The sequence below is a fragment of the Panthera pardus genome, unplaced genomic scaffold (genome assembly GCF_024362965.1).
Source record: "Panthera pardus isolate Hobbes unplaced genomic scaffold, ASM2436296v1 HiC_scaffold_24, whole genome shotgun sequence".
NCBI lineage: Eukaryota > Metazoa > Chordata > Mammalia > Carnivora > Felidae > Panthera > Panthera pardus.
Genome location: NW_026526810.1, coordinates 133195935 through 133212560, shown reverse-complemented (window position 1 = coordinate 133212560; position 16626 = coordinate 133195935). Strand labels below are relative to the sequence as shown.

General features: G+C 46.3%; 1 non-coding gene across 1 annotated transcript; it reads right to left on the bottom strand.

The window, feature by feature from the left end:
* Positions 1–14775: 14775 nt before the first annotated feature.
* On the bottom strand, positions 14776–14878 carry LOC128773185 (U6 spliceosomal RNA). Its single transcript, XR_008417461.1, has one exon. It is a non-coding gene; the product is annotated as a U6 spliceosomal RNA (small nuclear RNA).
* Between the last annotated feature and the right edge of the window lie 1748 nt (positions 14879–16626).

Genomic DNA, 16626 nt, shown 5'->3' with positions numbered 1-16626 from the left:
TTGATGTTTATTTTTGAGAGAGAGAGAGCAGGGAGGGGTAGAGAGAGGGGAAGACACAGAATCCGAAGCAGGCTCCAGGCTCCCAGGTGTCAGCATAGAGCCAGATGCAGGGCACGAACTCATGAACTGTGAGATCATGACCTGAGCTGAAGTCGGTCACCCAACCAACTGAGCCACCCAGGCGCCCCTTAATTTTTTTTTTTTGATGTTTATTTTTGAGAGAGAGAGAGAGACAGAACATGAGCATGGGAGGGGCAGAGAGAGAGAGGGAGACAGAATTTGAAGCAGGCTCCAGGCTCTGAGGTGTCAGCACAGAGCCCAACGCAGGGCTCGAACCCACAAACTGCGAGATCATGACCTGAGCTGAAGTCGGTCACCCAACCGACTGAGCCACCCAGGCTCCCCAGCACAGAATATCTTTCTATTTATTTCTCTCTTCTTTCATTTCTTTCATCAATGTCTTATAATTTTCAGTGTATAGGTCCTTCACCTCCTTGGTTAAATTTATTTCTAGGTATTTTATTCTCTTTGATGCACTTGTAAATGGGATGGTTTTTAAAATCTTTCCTGATAGTTCCATATTGATGTAGAGAAATGCAACAGATTTCTGTATAGTGATCTTATTTACTGCTTTACTGAATTCATTTATTAGTTCTAACAGTTTTTTGAGGGAGTCTTTAGGATTTTCTATATGTGATATTATGTCATCTGAGAATGGTGACAGTTTAACTTCTTCCTTTCTATGTGGGTGGTTCCCCCCTTCTCCCCTTAATTGCTATGGCTAGGATTTCCAATACTATGTTGAATAAAAGTGGTGGGAATGGGAATCCTTGTCTTGTTCCTGATTTTAGAGAAAAAACATTCACCAGTGAGCATGATGTTAGCTGTGAGCTTGTCATATATGTTGAAGTATATTACCTCTATATAACTTTGTTGTTGAGAGTTTTGTCATAAATGGATGTTGGATTCTGTTAAATGGCTTTTTTCTGCTTCTATTGAGAGGATCATAGTGTTTTTATCTTTATTTTGTTAATGTGTATCACATTGATTGATTTGTTGTTATTGAACTATCCTTGCATTCCTGGAATAAATCCCACTTGATCATGGTGTACGATCTTTTTAATGTGTTGTTGAATTTGGTTTTTGTTGATATTTTGTTGTTGAGGAGTTTTGCATCTATGTTCATCAGGGATATTGGCCTGTAATTTTCTTCCTGTCTTTTTCTTTTTCTTTTTTCCTTTCTTTTTTTTTGATGGCGTCCTTGTCTGGTTTTGGTATCAGATAATGTTGGTCTCATAAAATAAGTTTGGAAGTGTTCCCTCCTCTTTAATTACTTGGAAGAGTTTGAGAAGGATAGGTATTAAATCTTTGAATGTTTGGTAGAATTCACCAGCGATGCTGTCTGGGTCTGGACTTTTGTTTATGGAGGGTTTTTGATTACTGACTCAATCTCCTTAAAAGTGATCATCTATTTAGATTTTCTGTTTCTTCATGATCCAGTTTTGGAAGATTGTATGTTTCTAGGAATTTATTTCTTCTCTGTTGTGCAATTTGTTAGTATGTAGTTGTTCATAGCAGTCTCTTACAATCTTTAGTATTTCTGTGGTATCGGTTGTGACTTCTCCTTCATTTCTGATTTTACTTATTTGAGCCTTCTTTCCTTCTTGGTGAAACTAGCTAAAATTTGTAAATTTTGTTTATTTTTTCAAAAGATCAGTTCTTGGTTTCAGTGATTATTCCTATTTGTTTGGTCTCTACTCCATTTATTGTCACTCTAATCTTTATTTTTTCCTTCCTTCTACTACCTTTGGGCTTCTTTTGTTCTTCTTTTTCTAGTTCTTTTAGGTGTAAAGTTAGATTGCAATTTGAGATTTTTCTCGTTTCTTGAGGTGCACCTGTGTCTCTCTGAACTTCCCTCTTAGCTTAGAACTGCTTTTGCTGCGTCTTACAGATTTTGAACTGTTGTGTTTCCATTTTCATTTGTCTCAAGGTACTTTTTTGATTTCCCCTTTGATTTCTTAATTGACCCATTGGTAATTAAGTAGCATATTGTTTAATCTTCACGTATTTGTCATTTCCCAATTTTTCTTCTTGTAATTGATCTCTTGTTTCCTATCATTGTGGTTGGAGATGATGCTTGATATGATTTTAGTCCTCTTAACTTTATCAAGACTTGTTTTGTGGCCCAACATAGGATCCATCCTGGGGAATGTTCCATGTGAACTTGAGAAGAATGTGTATTCTGCTGCTTTTGGATGGGATATTCTGTATATATCTATCAAGTTCATCTGGTCTAACATGTCCCCTTAGCCTGAGGGAGGGCTCAGGGATGGTGTCTGCTTGCCTATGTTCCTTGAGGGTGCTTCTGTAACCTCGAGACATGTGGCAAACCTGGAGCCTGTCACTCAGGTTGAAGCTCTGGGATAAAAAGATGGACCTTTTCACAGCAGCCTGGGGTGTGTTTTAGGCTGCTGTCTGTGCAGTGTTCTGGGTGTGGTGGGTTGCAAGAGCTGTCTCTCTGATTGTTACAGTCTAATGGAGTCCAGAAATGCAAGCCCCTCTGGCCACTAGGACCAGGTGACCAAGGGGTGTCCCCTGTGATGACTGCACTCACCTGCCAGCCTTAGTGAGACTGAGAGTGCTGAGGGCAGAGCCTACCATGACCTTAGCAGGGCCAGGAAAGAGACCTGGGAAGGGCTCACCTGCAGCTTTAGCGAGGCCGTGTTTCCCCATGTCTGTGCCATCAAGGTAGAGGGAAAGCACAAAAATGGCTTTTGCCAGTGTCTTGGCACCCCAAGGAAGTCTCAGTTGGTCCCCGCCCCCCCAGCCGATGCTCTAAGGTTAACAAATGAATCTCTTCACTATACTCCAACCACTTGCATACTGCTGCCTTTGAGCTGGGCCCAGGACTAGTGAGTTTGTGTGTGAGCCCCCTTGAAAGTAGTATCTCAGATCCCCATAGTCCCCACAGCATGCCCCCGAGTCCCCTAGCCCCTAGGTCCCCACAGCCCTCATATCCCTTGGATATAAGCTCCATTGGTTTCCAAAGCCAGACATTGTTGAGGTCTCACCTGTCTGATGCAGGTCCCAAGGGGGGTGCCCGATGTGGGGCTCACTCCTCAGGGAGAGGCTCTGGACCTGCGAGACCCCTCCCTAGTGTGGGTTGCTATACTGGGGGTGGGATTTTTGATAAGACCACTTCTGTGACTCTCCTACCCATCTTGATGTGGTCTTTTATTCCCTTGTTGAGGAGGGAACTATTCAACTAGTTCTCAGTTCTTTTTCAGTGGAAAGTATTCCATATTGCAGCTATAGATTTCCATGGGAAGCGGTGAGGGTTCAGGGTCTTCCTATGCCACATCTTGAACTGTCTCCATGGATTTTTTAAAAAAATCACGATCAGCTATACAAAGAGGTCTTTGAAGGCCTCTGAGAAAGAAAATGACTTTGTGTGTATGTGTTTCCCAGGCCCCCAGACCTTTAACGTTTTGATCACCGTTACAATAAGTGAAGTTTCAGGGCACCTGGGTGGCTCAGTCGGTTAAGCGTCCGACTTCGGCTCAGGTCATGATCTCACAGTTCATGAGTTCGAGCCCTGCGTCGGGCTCTGTGCTGACAGCTCAGAGCCTGAAGCCTGCTTCGGATTCTCTCTCTCTCTCTGCCCCTGCCCTGCTCACACTCTGTCTCTCTCTTTCTCAAAAATAAATACAATTTTACAATAAGTGAGGTTTCCCCACACCTACCAGACATAATGCCACTCAGTTCTGACAACATCTACCTGGAGAGAGCATCAGACCCACAGGTTCAAGGCTCAGTCCCAACATGACTGCCCCACCCCTCACTTCAGATGCCCATTGCAAGTCTAGTCACTTAACAGGTTACCAATTTATCGTAACAGGATGTAACTCAGGAAGAGCAAGACGGAAGAGGTACCTAGGGCAAGGTATGGAGGAAGGGTCTCGGAGCTTCCCTACCCTCTCTGAGCATGCCACCCTCCCCACATCTCCATGTGTTTACCAACTTGGAAGCCCTCCAAACTTGTCTTTTGGGATTTTTATGGGGAGGCTTTGTTACATAGGTGTGATTGATAAAATCGTTGGCCATTCATGATGGATCCAACCTCCAACTCCTCTCTTCCTCCCTGGAGGTCAAGAGTGGGTGACTGAAAGTTCCAATGCTCTAGTCACATGGTGCGTTCCCCTGGCAACCAGCCCCCATCCTTAGGTGCTTTCCAAAAGTCATCTCATTAACATAAACTTAGGCGTGGTTGGAAGAGGTTTGTTATGAATATTAAGACACTTTTATGGCTCTTATCGCTCAGGAAATTCCAAGGGATTTAGAAGCTCTGTGGCAGATATAGGGACAAAGGCCAAACATGTATTTCTTATTATAGATCACAGTATCATCGCCTAGCCCCAACCCAGCTCCCACCAGCCTGCTACTGCGCCTCTTGAATTATACTCAGTGGAGTTGCGGGCATCTGCTCTTGGCAGTCAGCGTCTAGAGGGCAAGAATTGATCTCATCTGTTTCTGGGTTCCCAGAGCCCAGCCTCGTGCCTCACACTGAGCAGGGGCTTCGCTCAAGACTTAGAATAGGGAGTGAATGCTCGATTGAACACACCCAAGGGAAATGGAAATGTGAATTTCCCCAACTGAGATAAAGCTGATCACAAGGAGACCTAAAACCACTGCCTGGCCCTGGGGACCCCAGCAGCATCCAGGTCTTGTCCTAATAAGCATCCCATCCAACAAACATGAGTTCTATATCCCAGGATGAGATATCATCCCCTTTCTGTGGTTCTCAGACACAGGGACAAATGGATCTGTAAGAGGCAACTTGTAGTACCTTCTAGAACTGAAACAGACTTAATTAAAAAAATATTTCATTCTGTTTGGAGTTCTTTGTTATAATTTATGCAACTTCATTTTTCCCTTCCTCCCTCCTGAAAATCTGAATGTTTCCCTTCTTCCAGGAAAGGCAAAAGCAGAATATATTTTTAAAGGATTGAGATTGTAGGGTCATCTTTAATAAAAAACAATATGCTTTCTGTCTTTTTATAGACTCGTCTGCTTATTAAATACCTTGAAGAAGTCACAGTGTGGATTAAGAGTTTATAAACAATTGAAATCAGGAGGTTCAGAATTCCAACTCTCCATCCTTTTCTAACTGAATCTGAATATTTATATTTCTTCACACATAGCTGGCATGTGAACCTCATACAGAAAATAGACATATTATACAATGCAAATAAATCCACGTTTTCTTCTCTACAACACAGCAGGTACAGGGCTGTTGGGAATAAAGGTCATGGATATTTGAATGGTTAAAAAAAAAAAAAAAAGAAACCTTTAATGGTTGGGCAATTTTCTCTTTTGGAAAATGGTTCATTTTATTTTATAGGATGATTTCCCCAAACCTATATTTTGTGGATATTTTGCTAATGTGCCAACCCACAGCTGGAAAGATGGGCACACACTTTCCACACCCCCGAAATGGGAGCTCATGTGTAAAGTGGTGGGTGAGAGTCCTGTGTCCCGGAACCCAGGGAGCCAGGCTCTCTCTGTCCTTTTCCTGGTGAGGCTAATGCAGACGGGACGTTTGGAGAAGTGTTATCTGAGTCTACTGTCCATTTGCATGTCTACCCACTTACCTTCTGGACCCACCACTGTGGAACGAAGCTTAATTTACTTATCTCCCCCCCCCCCCACGCTTCCGGGACCTTGCGTGATGTGCAGGTGGTAGGAGTGCAGAAATTAACCAGCCTCAGGACTTGCCTTTGAGGAGCACCCCACACTAACTGGGGAGACAAACAGAGCAGGAGAGAAGGGCTGGGTGGGGAAAATTTGACAACAGGATGTGGAATGGGTCACTTTTGAATCCCGTCCTGCTTGCAGAATCTATCAACAAACAATAATGCTAATCGATGTGAGTAGTATGATCTAATGCCAATGCCAGCTGATAGCCCTCTACCAGGCTCCCATCTATATCAGAGGCAGACATCGCTAAATGACTGTGGCATGCTTTCTACTTGAGCCAGAGGCGACCGTTGCCAGTCCATTGGAGTTGGTACAGGAAGGTAAATCTAGGTGTTAGTTGGAGTCTGGTGGTTGGGACAGTCCCTGTGTTAGGAGACAGAAGACACGTTTGATGCTAATTCTCTGGATAACACAAGCAAGACTACAAATTAGGGGACAACGGAAGATCTTTTTTTTTCTTTAAATTTTTTAATGTTTATTTATTTCGGAGGCAGAGAGAGGCAGAGCATGAGTGGGGGAGGGGCAGAGAGAAAGGGAGACACAGAATCCGAAGCAGGCTCCAGGCTCTGAGCTGTCAGCATAGAGCCCGACACGGGGCTCGAACTCACAAACTGTGAGATCGTGACCTGAGCCAAAGTCGGACACTTAACCGACTGAGCCACCCAGGTGCCCCGACAATCGAAGATCTTTTAAAGATCAGCTCTGACATGTTAGCCACAAGTTGATTATTGAGGACATATTTAAGCCAGTATACCTTGGTTGAGGACCTACTGTGTGTCGAGTGTTGTTTTAGCTCTGGGGATGTGAGGAGTATAAGACGTGGCCTTTCGGAGGAAACGAGCATGCGCACAATGAATCCTAATATCACTAGGGTGTGAATGAAAAGGTATGGTGGTTTGGGGAAGGGCTCTGGGAGAGAGGGGAGGAAAAGATCAATTGTGGGGAAGACTGGGAAGTGTTCATGGAAGAGGTGGCATGTAATCTAAGTCTCGATGGATGAAAAGGAATCGGGGAAGCAGAGGGGGTTTGATCTGCCATTCCGTTGAAGATGTTCCATCGCTTCGTCTGTAAAGTGGGAACGTGACAACCACCTGTCATCGAGCTCGAACAAGACAATGGTTGGAAATGTGCCGTAGAATGTGCCCTGTAATGCTTTATACAAATGTCCGTTATTATTCTCCCATGCATTAGTTCATTCAAGAAATATTTATTGAGCACCTACTATGTGCCAGGAGTACTCAGACCCTGGGGATAAAGAGGCAGATGGGGAGGTGGCATCTCTCTCTCTGACAAGTCTGCATTCTGGTCAGCATTTCCAATTTTGTTAGATATCCCAGTGTGTGAGTGTGTCGGCATAAGACGCTTCGAATTGTCAATGGCAGTTGGTGAGGTTACATGCAATGAGTTTCACAAACAAGCAAGATGCAACGTCCGAGGGTCTGGGATTTAGAACCCGTATTACTTCAAGGAAATAGTTTGTGCTGGGAGGTAACTGTGCTCTCTTGGAGATCTTCAGAAAGATCATCATCAAAGAAGCATCATCTTTGTCAAAGATTAGTTGGCCACATAGTTGTGCGTCCATTTCTGGGTTTTCTATTTTGTTTCGTTGACCTCTGTGTCTGTTTTTGTGCCAGGAGCATACTGTCCTGATGATCACAGCTTTGTGATACAGCTTTAAGTCCGGGATTGTGATGCTTCCAGCTTTGGTTTTCTTTATCAACATACCTTTGGCTATTCGGGGTCTTTTCTGGTTCCTTAAAAAATTTAGGATTGTTTTTGTCTAGCTCAGTGAAGAATGCTGGTGCTATGTTGATAGGGATTGCTTTGGATGTGTAGCTTGCTTTGGGAAGTAGAGACATTTTAACAATATTTGTTCTTCCGATCCAGGAGCGTGGAATCTTTTTCCTTTTTTTTGTGTCTTCTTCAATTTCTTCATAAGCTTTCTCGAGTTTTCAGCGTACAGATCTTTTACATCTTTGGTTAGGTTTATTCCCAGGTATTTTATGGTTCTTGGTGCAAATGTGGATGGGATCGGTTTCTTGGTTTGTCCTTCTGTTGCTTCATTATTGGTGTACAGAAACGTAACAGATTTCCGCACGTTGATTTTCTATCCTGCGACTTTGCTGAACTCATGGATCAGTTCTAGCAGTGTTTTGGTGGAGTCTTCTGGGTTTTCTATGTAGAGTATCATGTCATCTGCGGAGTGAAAGTTTGACTTCTTCTCTGGCAATGTAGATGTAAGTGATGCATCACTGGGCTCTCCTCCTGAAACCTATACTACACTGCATGTTAACTAACTGGAATTTAAATAAATACATTTAGAAGAAAAGCAAGGACCACAAGATAATGTGAATGGAGAGCTCCCCGTAGCTCCTGGCCCGGGATGTGAGCCCCTGCAGACACGGGGCTGAGGTCTGAGGTTGCCTGCAGGCTGCTGGGCGTTGTCACCGCCGTGGCTCAACTCGAGGCTCCCAAGAGCTCTTGGGCCCCCTAGGAATGTGGGGACTGAGGACTGCCGGGGTGAACGTCTGCCGCAGAGGCACACGGCGTGCGTGTGGCCAGCGGCCGGAGCTCCATGGAACCCAGCGTTTGCGTCTGTCCCAACCCCACCAGCTGGCGTCAGCCCTTTCCACCCGGGAGTTCCCTGCTTAGGCTTCATGGATGAGTTGAAGGGGGTTGCCGTAAGGAGCTGAGCCTGGAGCCCATGACCTGGGCCGAGTCCTGGCTTCATTGCTTATTTACTGGGTGTCCCTGATCACGTCAGCGCTGCGAGCCTCAGCTTCCACATCTGTAGCATGGGGATGTGAAGCCGCTGACTCAGGCAGGGCGGTGGGCATGGGCAGCGAGGAGGGAGGGAGAAGACATTCAGAGGAAGCGTGTGGCAAGGGCTGGCTGCGAGATCTGCCTCGACGTCCAGCCGGTGCCTCTCAGCCCCTTCGGCGTCAGGCACCAGCCTCCACGAGAGAGAGAGGCCTCTGGGGCTGCTTTGTCATCCGCCCCCGGAGCCGCCACGGCCAGGCCGGGCACACACCGTGTCCTAAAACGCTCTCTGCCTCTCTCGAGCTGCTACATACTTGTCGTGGGCGATGTTCCCACTATCAGACATTTGGTGGAAGCATAAAAATCCATTCCCTCCCTGCTTAATACGTTTGCATGTTTCTTCCTCTTGACAGGCCTGGGCGCGTTGGATTTGGGGTCCCACCGTCCCGAGGCCCACGCTTCTGGTGTGCTTGGGAAGGGAACGCGCGTGGGAACCGCCCGGGCCGCGGAAACAAGAGAAGAGAAGGCAGGCTCAAGGGCAAGAGTGCGGGGGAGCCTGCCCCCGGGGTGTGTCCTTTGGCCTCTTTCGTAGCCTCCCAAGTCAGTAAGAGGCTCACCCGCAGTCAAGGCTTAAGACCTGTCTCCATGCTCACAGTTAACCATGCTCACATGCTTAAGACCTAAACTCCATGCTCACAGTTAATCTCTCTCAGCCTCAGTGTTTATGAAACAGGAATAATAAAAATGCCCACCCGTACAGTTAAGTGATTGAGGGGAGTGATGCGTGAAGACAGCTGTGCCCCATGCCCAGCTCATGGTAAGAGCTCGGTGCGTGCTCTGTCGGGAAGGCGTTACCATTACGAGTCTGCAAACGTTGTGATCCTACGGTAGGAGCTTTAGCCGTGAATCTCACTTAAAAACTCACGAGAACCCTGCCGGGGGAGGCCGTTGTCACGGCTTTATTGGGTACACAAGGAGACCAAGGCTGAGGGAGGGGCGTGGCACAGCCACGTGAAACCCAGGAGTCTGCTAGAGCCGCCCGTGTGATCCCCCGGCCGTACCCACCTGCGCCCAGGTTCGCGGCCTGCCGGCCGGCTGCCCTTGGCCAGCACACGGAAGCAGGCTCTGGCTGGGGCGTGGGACTGTAGGAGGTCAGCTGAGTAAGCCAGAGCGCCGTGTCAACCAAGGCTCTTACGGATGCTTCTGGAGGGCCCTCCCTCTGGCAGTGTGAACGCGTTGGTTCCCAAGGTCTGGAAGCCTCAAGCATGTGCGGCCCTCAGACCTCAAAAAGGGTTTGGCTGCTGTGGCTTTTCTGGCAACAAATGCTGTTGATTTATTTTTCAAGCCAAGTGGCTGGTCGAGCGCACCGGCTACAACCCGCTATTAGAAGCTCGTCACTGTGGTCTACGTGGAGGGAGCAGAACCCCCAAGAAGGGTGGGATCCCTGGATTGCTCTCCTCTTTCCTGTGATTGGCATGTGGGTGTGGCAGGGAATACACCGTGGATCTCTGTCCACGGCAGGGCTCTGCAGACCCCGTCGGAGCTCCTCTGAGGTTTGTGGGTCCAACCACGTTTGCTATTGGCTTGGACGCTGGTCTCCTCCTCCGGGAGGGGTGCCCAGGACTCCTCACTGCCAGGCCAGCACCCTTTCCAGTCCTGAAGTGCTTCCAAACCCTGCTGTGGAAGCAGCTTCTGGAGAACTTCCTACAGATACTGCTGCAAATGCAGAAGAAGGGTGGCCCCAAAGCAGTTGCGGTGACTCTGAGGTCTGCCTCCTTGGGTAGCCTTGTCTGCCTTGGTCCACTCCTCACCAGACTGGATGCTTCACAGGGCAGGCTTCCAGCCGTCTTTGTTCTCCAGAATACCCTCAGTGCCTAGTACAGGCGTTCCGGAACAGCATATGGCAAGCGCTCAAGATATTGAACGAACGGGTGGATGGATGGTTGTTATCAGTGGACAGTGGGTGGATTTAGCCTTGACACAGACATATTTTAGGGGAGCCGTTACCAATCCCTGGCTCTGCCCCAGCAACTGGTATAAAGTCTTGTGCTCAACATCTGCTTCATCAGGGAGCTGGACCCGATTATCCACTAAGTGATGGGCATCTCCCCTTTCTAAAATTTTTTTTTTAACGTTTATTTATTTTTGAGACAGAGAGAGACAGAGCATGAACAGGGGAGGGGCAGAGAGAGAGGGAGACACAGAATCTGAAACGGGCTCCGGGCTCTGAGCCGTCAGCACAGAGCCCGGTGCAGGGCTCGAACTCATGGACCGCGAGATCATGACCTGAGCCGAAGTCGGACGCTTAACCGACTGAGCCACCCAGGCGCCCCACATCTCCCCTTCCTATGCCTAGGGTTTGGCACAGGCCTGGAACAGTAAGCACATGTTAAAGTTTGTGGAGATGAGTAGCTGGTGTGGAATCAAAACCATCAAGTGAGGGATCCGTTTGTGCCAACTCCTGATCCCTCTCCCAGTATCCTCTGTTCTTAGAGAACCTCTGTGTGTGAAGAAATATAATTACACTGTAGATGCTCGGCACACATAAAAGTGCCCACTGTACTAAGAATCTCAGTTAGGGTCAGGGTGCTAACCTCTAAACATGTGCATTTTCATTGATATTATAGGCTAGGAACAGAGCTGGAGGTTTGGGGTTTGTGGGCAGCTGTAGACATTTGTACCGGTCAGGATAGGTTAGGTTATGCTGTATAACAAACAGCCCCAATGTCACAATGGTTGACTACAAGACAGGTTTATTGCTTGCTCCCACTGCATAGTTTAGTGGGTCAGAAAATAACTGTGACACGAATCAAAGGGAAAGTTATGATTGTGATGTTTACTTCAAAAGGGAGTGTGTTACACTGATTGCAAACAAGGCCCCAATTCCCCACCCTTCCCTGTGCAATGTGGCTTTTCAGTTCCTCCCAGTAAGAGGTGGAAGGCATTTCTCCGCTCTGTGCCTATGGGATGGCCTGTGACTTGCTTTGGACAATGGGACACAGTGAAAGCGATGCCGTGTCGATTCCAAGTCTAGGCATCAAGAGGCCTTACATGCTTTTGCCACCGCAGGGAACCAACCCCAGATATAAGCGTGAACCCTCCTGAGATCAGCCGAGCCTGGCCCACATTGGCAGAAGTGTCCAGCTGACTTACAGACTTCTAGAAACAGCACATGGTGGCTGTGTTAAGTTTTGAGGTGGTTTTGTTTTGCAGCATGATCACGGCACTACCTGACTGATACAGAGCGCTCCACGAGAATGCGGAATCAGAGAATCTGACTAGTCTTGGAAGTCAGGGAGGGCTTCCCTGAGGAAACCGAGACTGAGCTGAGACCTGGTGACAGAGCAGAGTAGGCGTTAAGTAGGTGAAGGGGTGGAAAAGGGTATTCCACAAAGGGAGGGCGGTGCACGTGCAAAGGCTTAGTGGCAGGAGGAACTGGGCCTATTCAGAAACCGACAGGGGCCGGTGTGGTAGGCAGCAGCCGCAGCAGCAGCAAAAACACAGGCCCCCCTTCCCACACCTCGATAAATAAGCCTTTTCATTTCTAGGGAACTCAACATCCCACTTCTCATGAGCAATACCAACACTGACACCACACTCTTCACCGTGGCTGGGGCTGATGTTTGCGTAAGACGGGCCTGGAAGGCTCTGCTTTCGTGGGTCCCCGGGGAACCAAGTGGGTGACCCAAGAAGGCAGAGCTGAATGTGTTAGAGATTGTCCAGACCAACCTGTTCTTGAATGCCTGGGAAGCAGAGGCCTGCGGAGGGTGTGTGACTGGCTGGGGACGGCCACGTGTGTGCAGAACAATACTCCGATTTTTTCAAATGTGACCTGTGTGATCTAGGTGAACCTACAAGGCCCCATGCTCAGGAGTTTGGAATCTTTCTGTAAGAACAGGTATCTGCTAGGTGATTTCATCCTGCTCTTACAGAAACCTCAGGTAGCATTTCGAAGACAAGCGACGAAGCCTCCGAGAAGTTAACGTTTGGCCAGGGAGAGGTGGGTTGAGTTGGAAATTAAACCGCATGGAGAACTATGTGTCCTTTGTTTTCATATCCTCAGGCCCACAGCCGGCACGGAACAGGTGGAGTGTCGTGTGATTCAAGCCGTATTTTCACACCATAAATGTCTACAGAGCACAGGATGAGTGGGAAGGGGTTGAGGCAGGAAGATCCACTGGAAGAGAATAAGTGTCTGATAAGACAGGGGTCCCAGGGATCACGGAGGTAGGGTGTTTGCAAAACAGGTGACTTCAAGTTCGCACAAAACACCATGCCGTATCTAGAGTGCATTTAATTGAGTTAGAAGATCACGGCCTCATTTTTCCAAGTCTCTTGCTTGTCCGGAACTTCAAAGTCCTCATCTGGAAATCTAGTTTGTGATACTACTCCCCTACTGATTGCTAAAGTTCAAATGAGACGTATGAGGACTTAAAAAAGGGACCATTTTCAGAGTTAAGAAGAGTAATGTAACTCATACACATATATACCCACTACCCAGAGTAAACGAGTATTAACGTCTTGCTAGACTGGCTTTGGCTTTTTTGCTTGTTTCGGAAACAAAATCTTCATCGGTTGTATTGGCGTTCCATTTGTACCCTTCTCCAAATCTGTTCTCGCTCACTGCCTCGGGCACCACACTATCTGGAATTGGATGTGTTGTTCTCTGCACTTGTACTATGAAAGAACCTATCCATAAATGGTAAATGGTATCGTTTTGTGTTTTAAACCTGTATGTACATGGTTTCGCAGTATCCTTCAGCAATGTGGATATTCTAATGGATAAATGTAATCCATTGACTTCCATTGCGATTCTTAAAGTGCTTATCTTTTTGCTTTGTTTTGCTTTTGACACATAAAAATTTTCTTGATTGCTCTCTTTTGTCCTTTCGTTTGCCTTCTATTACAGTAGGTGGCAAATTACGGCCCGGGGGCCAGACCTGGCCTGCCACTTATTTTTGTAAATAAAACTTTATTGAAACATAGCTAGGCTCATTGGTTTACATATTGTCCATGGCTGTTTTTGCATTACTGTGGCAGAGCTGAAACAGTTGATAGGAACCATACAGGTGTCAAAGCTGAAAATATTTACTATCTGGCCCTTTAGAGAAAAAGTTTGCTTAGACCTGTCTGTAGGGTTGATTTGATTTTTTTTTTTTTATAGCTACGGGTTTGGAAGAAATACATTCTACATTTATATTTTTAACAGTTGCCCTCAAAATTTTGAGGTGAATATTTAGCAAAATGTGCAACTATCTGTATCCTCTGCCCTAACTACTCAGTGGCTTTAGAGCGCTTTTAATTCTAAACTCTTCCTTCCTTCAACGAGTGTTAATGTTGTTTGATATTTTAGTTCTGCCCTATTTAAAAAAAAAACTTTTTAAAATGTTTTATTTATTTTTGAGAAGAGACAGAGACAGAATGCGAGTGGGTTAGGGGCAGAGAGAGAGGGAGACACAGAATCCGAAGCAGGCTCCAGGCTCCAAGCTGTCAGCACAGAGCCCGACGTGGGGCTCGAACCCATGGACCGTGAGATCATGACCTGAGCCAAAGTCGGATACTCAACCGACTGAGCCACCCAGGCGCCCCTAGTTCTGCCTTATTCTCACTCTTCTTTTTGTCACTTTCACTTCGTTTCGATCAATATTTACTTGGGTTTTCAACTGTTTACCATTTTGTAGACTCACACGTCTTCTTGCACTCCTCTCCTTTCAGACTTTGCTTTATTGCTGTAGTACTTTTCTTTAGTGAGAGTCTGTGGGTGGATACGTCTTGCCTTTTTCCTTGTGTATCCCAAAACGTCTTTTCCAGCTCTCACTCGGGTGGTGGGCTTATTGTTTCCTGTAAGTTTTTATAAGATTGTATCATTGCCTTCTGGGCTTGAAAAATGATGGTAGGAGGTCTGCTATGGTTCAACCTTCCCATCTCTTTTCTCTAGTGATTCCCACCCCCCCCCCCCCCCCCCCCGGTGATTTTTAAGCTTTCCTCTTTGTCTTAGATGTTCGATAAAGCCACTGCACTTTATTTCTACTGTTTTGAGTCAACGTGAGGACCCATGTGTTTTCAATTCTGAAAAATTGTCAGCTGTCAGCTCTGCAGATACGTCTCCCTCCCACATTCTTTATTGTTTTCCTCTCCACCACGCGTATGAGACATTGTAGGTAAAACTGTATGAAATTGTTGATAGTCAACCATTCCAGACCTACAGAGAGTTCAACTTAATACACTGGAGCTTCTCTTTCTTTCTTCTTCTTTTTTTGTAACACGGGACACCTCATGAATCTGCATGCCATCTTCCTGCAGGGCCCACGCGAATCTTCTCCGTACCATTCTAATTTTCATCTATATGCTGCTGAAGCAGGCACAGGAGCCTCTCTGCCTGTTACGCAGGTCGTAAATTACTCTTTCCTGTTATCCACTGAAGTGTTCATTTTTTTTCTGCATTCTGTGTGATTTTTAAATGTCTGTTTCAGAGTTCAATAGTTTTGTTGCAATGTATCTATTCTTCTCCTTAACCTATTTAACTTTTTTTATCTTAAAATTTTTTTTTAAGGGGCACCTGGGTGGCTCAGCCGGTTAAGTATCCGACTTCGGCTCAGGTCATGATCTCGCGGTTCATGGGTTCGAGCCCCCTGTCGGGCTCTGTGCTGACGGCTCAGAGCCTGGAGCCTGCTTTGGATTCTGTGTCTCCCTCTCTCTCTGCCCCTCCCTCACACGCGCTCTGTCTCTCAAAAATAGATCAACATATTAAAAAAAAAAATTTTTTTTAATGTTTATTTTTGAGACAGAGAGAGACAGAGCATGAATGGGGGAGGGTCAGAAAGAGAGGGAGACACAGAATCTGAAGCAGGCTCCAGGCTCTGAGCCATCAACACAGAGCCCGATGCGGGGCTCGAACTCACGGACTATGAGATCGTGACCTGAGCCGAAGTTGGACATTAACTGACTGGGCCACCCAGACACCCTGGTCTGTTTTTCTTTTTTTTCAAGTTTATTTATTTATTTATTTATTTATTTATTTATTTATTTAGAGTTGGGGAGGGGCAGCAAGAGAGGGAGAGAGGGAATCCCAGGCAGGTTCCCCACTGTCGGTACAGAGCCCAATGCGGGGCTCGAACTCACCAACTGTGGGATCATGACCTGAGCCGAAACCAAGAGTCAGAAGCTCAGCCGATGGAGCCACCCATGCGGCCCTAACTTTTCTCTTAATGATTATATTTTTCATTTTTAGACTCTCTATTTAGTTGTTTTCTGATGTGCCTTTGTTTTTCCATTCAATCTTGTTTTTGTGTGTATTTCTTCCCGTTTCTGTTTGAAGATTTTTACCTACGCTTGAAGTTTGTTTTAATTTTTTCTTTTCTTTCCAGTTTTCGAGGTGAATTTCTCTCATTTGCTAAGTCTTTTGGCTGTTACTAGACCGCAGGGTGCTTTTCCTTCTTTTGCTCCTGTGGATTGTAATTTTTTGTTGTGAGCTTATCTTTAACAGGAGGCGGCTTTCTAGGAGCCCTGTTCTCTTGGGTTTTGAGGGGATCCCTTCTGAGTAGCTTCGCATCTGCCTCTCTGAGGATCCTGTGAGTTTTATCAGCTCTGGACAAATTTTATAAGGTTTCAGCTTAGAGTTTCACGGGCGGGCCATGCTTCATGGTTGCTGGCTTTATGAAGGGACTCAGAAGCATACTCTGCCTCATTTAAGCCTAATGTCTCGTTCTTCCCCTAGACTTCAGTTCCTGTAACCAGTTCCAATATCCTGTGAGACTTTTGTCTTCAGCTTTTATCAACCACTCTGGCTTGGGTTTTAATCTCATTTTGAGCTCCTGGAGATTCTCTTTGCCTTGCTTTTGCAATTGACTTTGTATTTAAATAGTTTATCGTCACATTGTATCCAAAACTTGTATTTGTTTGGAGGGGAGGTGGGTGGCGTGGATAATCTTTTCAGCATCTGCTCAGTCTACCATACAGACTGGACGTCTGAGGCCCAAGAAGTTGTTATTATTGTGGATATTTTTGATTACCATGAAAGAAATACCTAGGCCACTGTAGGTAAGGTACAAGATGCCCAATTTCCATTCTTAATGGAGGAATTTAAAAAGTACCTCGTATTGAACTTAC